Here is a 7,323-nt window from a genome sequence, read left to right on the forward strand (position 1 = left end):
AATGGAGAGAGAGGAGAGGAGAGGAGAGGAGAGGAGAGGAGAGGAGAGGAGAAGAGAAGAGAAGAGAAGAGAAGAGAAGAGAAGAGAAGAGAAGAGAAGGGAAGAGAGAAGAGAACCTAAGACTCATATTGTGGAAGCATGTACAATCATGTACAATTAAGGCAGTGCATGACACAGAATACTTTTTCTGTTTTGATATTTCTTATACAGCTGACCAGCACTTAAGGAATGTAGACCAAGCATCTTTCAGGGTAAATCATGAATGTTAGGCATAAAATATGAGCAACCGAAAAGCTTCTGTCTTTGATGCTGTTCACAGCCTGGATATGGGCTCATATGCCCTACTCCTCCCAGAGGACATGAAAAGCAGCTTGAATGACTTCTAAACGAACACTGGCACACTCCTCTGTAATCATTTTCCACATTCAGACCATCTCAGGAAGAGAAGATGAGCAAATTAGATGTTCAGTTAAGAGGAAAGAACAGGGGCTTCAGGGTGGCTTGGTCGGTTAAGTGGGGGACTTGGATCAGGTCATGATCTCACAGTTTGTGGGTTCAAGCCCAGTGTCGGGCTCTGTGTTGACAGCTAAGAGCCGGGAGTCTACTTCAGATTCTGCATCTCCCGCCCCTCCCCTCTCATGCTCTGTCTCCCTCTCTCTTTCAAAAATAAATAAACATTAAAAAAGTTTTTTTTTAAAGAGGAAAGAACAGACAACAGATTCCATTAATGAATTGCGATGAATATAAGAAATCAAATCAGTTATTTTGTTGCAATTTCACTCTACTTTGACAAAAATATGTCACTTTCTTATATTACTATCATTCTTATGAAGATTTTCTCTCACCCATACACATACTTATTTGTTGAAAAATACGAGTTTCTTTTATTTCTGCGGTTAAAAAGTCTACATTTTCAAAGTAAATTTCATTAAAAACAAGGACAACACTTAAGTTGCATGATTCTTTTGCCCGTCTAATTTATGAAATGTTTATTAATTAATCTGTCAATTGTGATCACAGATTTTATTAAATTTAGCCCTAATAACCTCCTCTTTATTTCATCTGGGCAGCATCTTAAAACTTTCTCAAAATCCAGCTCAAATCCTAATCCTCCATTAAGATCGCAAGAGCATGCTTTCAAAAAGTGCCCATTCCAAATAAATGGTATCCAAAATCTATAAAGAACTGATCAAACTCAAAATCCAAAAAATAAATAATCCAGTTAAGAAGTGGGCAGAAGACATGAACAGACACTTCTCTAAAGAAGACATACAAATGGCTAATAGACACATGAAAAAAATGCTCAACATCACTCCTCATCAGGGAAATACAAATCAAAACCACAATGAGATACCTCCTCACACCTGTCAGAATGGCAAAAATTAAAAATCCAGGAAGTAACAGATGTTGGCAAGGATGCAGAGAAAGGGGAACCGTCTTACACTGTCGATGGGAATACAAACTCGTACAGCCACTCTGGAAAACAGTGTGGAGGTTCCTCAGAAAGTTAAAGACAGAACTGTCCTATGACCCAGCAATTGCACTACTAGGTATTTATCCAAATGATACAAAAATACTCATTTGAAGGGGCACATGCACCCCAATGTTTATAGCAGCACTATCAACAATGGACAGATTATGGAAAGAGCCTAAATATCCATTGACTGATGAACTGATGAAGATGTAGTGTGTGCATATATATGTATATATAATGGAATATTACTCAGCCATCAAAAGGAATAAAATTATGCCATTTGTAATGATATGGATGGAGGTAAAGTGTATTATGCTAAGCAAAATAAGTCGGTGAGAGAAAGACAAATACTATGCTATTTCACTCATATGTGGAATTTAGGAAACAAACAGATAAACATAGGAGATGGGGAGGAAAAATAAAATAAGATAAAAAGAGAGAAGGAAGTAAATCATAAGAGACTCTTAACTATAGAAAATAAACTGAGAATTGCTGGGGGAGGGGAAGCGGGGATGGGCTAAATGGTGCTTGACATTAAGGAGGGAACTTGTGATGAGCATTCAGTATTTATGTGAGTGATGAGTCACTAATTTCTGCTCTTGAAACCAATGCTACACCATAGGTTAATTAATTTGACTTAAAATGAAATTTCAGAGGGGAAAAAAATAGTAACCATTCCTCTTCTAGAAACAGAATGCTTTCTAAAAGTTTGCTTCACAGAACATTCTGATCCTTGAGATGATTTTTCCAATTAATTTTATTTTTAATTAAGTTTGGAAAGTACTGTATATTATATCCCTCTTTTAAAGATTGAAAAGGCAGATTAATTATTAAAAGTTCTCAAATTTCCTGAAGTAATAATCTAAATTGGTTTGATTAAATCCAGGTATCTCTAAATGTATTTGGCAATGGAAGGTTTCCTCCATTGTCTAAGATTTATTAACAACTACCTAAATGGTATTTCACGTATCTCAACTTAAGAAATGCAGTATTATGGAAGGTAGATAACATTGGTTGGTTATTAATTCATACACTTGTCACAAACATGCCATAATGGAGCCAGCATGAGTTATCATGTTCCACAAAGGCAGTTTTATTCAACCATAAAGCAAGGTTAGCATAATTGCAAGGCAGCTTCAAGATTCCAACAGTGACTCTTCACTACACATTTAACCTGACTTCATTCATGCCACACAAAGCAAAGCACAATACAAAGTCACACAACAAACAAGATACAAGAAGGGGTAAGAAGTTAACAAACCAAGAGAAAAGCCTGTGTTAATGCGCGCTGTAGGTGAGGCCGCTGTCCCATCCGGGTCAGCTCTGGGCTCACGCTGCTTGTTATGTCCAGGCAGTGGGGAATCTCTGTTATGTTCAGAGATCAACCGCCCAGAGCCTTCCGCTGCAAGCTGCCTTTTTAATGCAGGCAGGACTGGCAGGGTCAGCATCTGGAGAGTCTGACGGTTTGCTGCAAAAGCCCTCCCTTTATAGAGGAATTTAATCAGTCCTGGGCCTTTGCAGGCTTCTTCTGGCTCTAGTGATTATCGGCTTTCAGTTCCTGCAGGCTCTTTTGGTTTTGCTGATTATCAGTTCTGGGTGCCATCAGCCTGTGCTGGTTTCAGTGATATTTGGTCTCAGCTGCAACGCCTTGGCTGCCTACGTCACTGCTTGACCTGAGTGACTCCATCTTGATGTCTACAATACCACTTTATGACACTTTTTATTACATTGGAATTGGCTGCCTTCTTGTTTAGCTTTTTACACATTTATGACTACTTGAGTATTGTCTTTTTTCTTAAGTTTCCCAAATACCTAGCAAAAGTCACATAAAACAACTGTAATTGTGGTTGTATGCACGCATATTATATATATATATATATATAAAATATTGCACATTATATATATAAAAATATTGCATATTATATATATATGTAAAAAGAAGATACAGCAAACCTACAAATAAGAAATAATGCCATATGTCACATTTAATCTATTAAAACTATTGAAATATTTCAGACAAATGGTATAAAGAATAATATAGGGAACAATATATCCATATCACCTTAAAAAATATAACTTTAGACTGAAAATTGAAAAGCCCTATATATCCCTCCCTGGTGGCATCGTATGCTTTCTCTTTAGAGGAAACCACTCTCCTGAAGTTATTATTGTCCATTTTCAAAAGCTTTCTTAGTAGTTTATTACAAACCCTATGTTCTTAAATAGCAGTGTTAATTTATGTATTTTATAGTTTATATAAATGGTTACGCTGTATACATTTTATTAGTTATCTTATTCATAATTATATTTTTTGATACTGGGTATACTGAAATTACTCATAAAATTCATGCATATTTAATGCTAAACAAAATTGTATTACATAAATGAAATATATGTATTCAATATTCAGTTGACGTATACTTAAGTATTCCGATTTGCTGGTACTCAACATAATACTTCTGTGAATTTTTTTCAGTTTATTTATTTATTTTGAGAGAGAGAGGCAGGGGCAGAGAGAGAGAGAGAGAGTGAGTGAAAATCCTAAGCAGACTCTGTGCGGTCAGTGCAGAGCCTGATGCAGGATTCAATCCCCCAAACTGTGAGATCATGACCTGAGCTGAAATCACGAGTCAGATGCTGAATCCACTTAACTACCCAGGCACTCCCTTCTGTGAATATTCTTTTTTTTAATGTTTGTTTATTTTTGAGAGACAGAGAGAGAGAGCATGAGTGGGGGAAGAGCAGAGAGAGAGAGACAGACAGAATCCGAAGCAGGCTCCAGGTCTGAGCTGTCAGCACAGAGACTGAGGCCAACTTGACCTCAGGGACCATGAGATCATGACCTGAGCGGAAGTTGTGTGCTCAACCAGCTGAGCCACCCAGACACCCCCTTTCTGTGAATATTCTTAAAAATAGTGCTGTTAGCACTGTGGAGTGCATGCCATTATACTTATGGTAGTAGAATTTCTGCACCTTTATATATGCGTACCATTAACTTTGTTTACTGGTATTTATTGAGTGACAAATAAACTCCAAAATATGGTAGCCTGAAACAACAACCATCTGTATTCACTCACAAAATGGCAAACTGGGATGACTTGGGAGAGATAGCTACGATAGCTTAAATGCTTGGATCCTCTGGTTTGTGGGCTCAAAACTCTAATCCAGGAGTCAATAAATCACACATGGCAAACGAAATCTCGTCCATGGCCAGATTTTACATGGCCAATAGACTGTGCATATATTTCATTTCAGAGTTGTTGAAAACAAAACCAAAAGCAGAAAAAAGAAAAAAAAAGCAAACACAAAGTAGAAGAACAGAGTTTTTATGTGATCTTCAAAGTCTTAATTATTTACTGGGTGGTTCTTTGCAGAAAACAAAACAGAGCAAAGCGAAAACAAAACAAAACCTTTGCTGACCCACCATGGTCAGCTAGCTGGGGCTTCCAAGGGCAGTGTCAAGGTCCTCAAAAGCAAGGGAGAAGGCCAGCCCCAGTGAACATTTTCCAATGTTCTGCTTGCTTTACAATTGCAAGGGTCTCGTTGGTGAAAGCACTCACTAAGCTATCCAACAGAGACCCAGAGAAGTATGGTTAGTTGAGTTATTACTGCAACATTCTAGCACAAGTGGGCATTGCCAGTTGACTCTCCAAATTTCTTATAATAGTGCACTTCCCCATAAGTAGTAAATAAGGCTTCTTCTTGTTCCTCAATCTCTTCACTACTTGGTAATTACAGAGTGAACAATTTTTGCCTAACTGATATGTATAGAATTGTAACTCGGGATGCCTGGGGGCTCAGTAGGTTAAGCGTCTGACTTCGGTTTAGGTCATGATCTCATGGGTCGTGAGTTCCAGCTCCACATCGGGCTCTGTGCTGACAGCTCAGAGCCTGGCGCCTGCTTTGGATTCTGTGTCTCCCTCTCTCTCTGCCCCTTGCTCGTTCACACTCTGTCTCTCTCCCTCTCTCTCTCTTAAAAATAAATAAACATTAAAAAAAATTAGAATTGTATCTCATTGGGATTTTTCTTTGTGTTTCCTTGAATAATAGGTAATTAGTATCTTTTCATATATTTATTCATAACTTGTATTGTCCATTTTGTGAATCTTTGTTCATAGCTTTTAATTTTTTTTTTAATTTTTTTAATGTTTACTTATTTTTGAGAGAGAAAGAGAGACAGAATATGAGCAGGCAAGTGGTAGAGTGAGAGGGAGACACAGAATCTGAAGTGGGCTCCAGACTCTGAGCTGTCAGCACAGAGCCTGACGCAGGGCTCGATACATATACATCATTATGCATGTATAACTGTATATATGTCTATTCTGGTTATTAATTGTCTGATATATATGTTCCAAATAATTTATTTCTATTTTTTCTTTTCATTTTTAACATTATAGTTTATATAGGTAACTTTATAATTGTTATGAAGGAAGATGTATGTTTTAAGATCTTATTTCCCTCCCCAAGTTTATAAAAATAGTTTTCTATAAATCTGATATTTTTAAAGTTTTTCTTTTTCATGTTTAGATCTTAACTATAACGAGAATACATTTTTAAGGCATTTTTACAGGAATCCCATTTTTTTTCTGAAGAAGAAAAAACTGACCAAACATTAACTGAATATTCTGTTAATGCTACATTGATTTACAAAAATGCCAATTTTGTCAAATATGCCCTCTTTTGGTAAAACTGGGTCTGCTTTAACTCTATTCTGCTCTATCAGACTATATTTGCTCTCCATTTCTATATATCCTAACATGCCACTTACGTAGTTTCAGAATATTTCTGGTAAGGTTAGTCTCTGTATCTCTTTTGTTTTTATTTCTGTTTTTCCCAGAATTTGCCTGTCAATATTGTTGACCTATGGTGTTCTTTGGTCACCCACATGCACACAAACACAAACAGGTGATTTTTTTCAAGTTTTGGGAAACTCTCATTGGGTTTATGATTAGAATTGTAATGATTTACGGTTTACGGTTTAACTTAGGAGACATGTACATATTTATGACAAATATTTCTATGGGTGAATATGATGCCTTTATGCAGAAATTCTTTACTGTCTTTTACAAAGTTTTATAATTTTCAACATTTAGGTGTCATACTTTGTTACTTCTGGGATTTTGTGGACTATTAGCTTGTTGAGTTTTAGTAAATTATTCATGTATATTTTAGAAGAATGTATACGTATATATAATTCACAGGTACAAAATTTCATATATATTTATTTGGTCAGATGTTGAAATTGTGCTATTGACCTCATTATTTTTTTCTTATTTTTTCTCTACTGAAGTTAGGAACTGGTAGAAGAATGTTATAAAACTACCAAAGTGAAAGCCTGATTGTGAATGTATGAATGTCCCCTTGAGTTCCATCACCATCATTCATGTTTCTTTATGCATTTTGAAAGAGGGGGGGGAAGAGCAGGTGCACATGTGCACAGGCACATGCGAGCTAGGGAGGGGCAGAGGAAGAAGGAGAGAGGGACTCTCAAGCAGGCTCCATGCCCCAAGCAGAACCCAGCACCAAGCCTGTTGTGGGGCTCAATCTCACAACATGAGATCATGACCTGAGCTGAAATCAAGAGTTAGCTCCTTAATAAATTGAGCCACCCAGACAACGATTTTTACAATTTTGAAGCTCTGTCACTAGGTACATTGACGTTTATTGATAATTATAACTCATGAACTGAACTACATACTATTAAGAAGAAAACCTCCTTTTACTTAAGGATGATGGTTTTTGCCTTCAAATCTAATTTGTCTGTTATTAATATAGCTTTTTAGATTACTTTGTGTTCATATTCATTTGGTATATATTTTTCTTTTGCTTTATCTTGCATTCTAGGAATA

Source organism: Lynx canadensis, chromosome C2, assembly GCF_007474595.2.
Source record: "Lynx canadensis isolate LIC74 chromosome C2, mLynCan4.pri.v2, whole genome shotgun sequence".
NCBI classification, from domain to species: Eukaryota; Metazoa; Chordata; class Mammalia; order Carnivora; family Felidae; genus Lynx; species Lynx canadensis.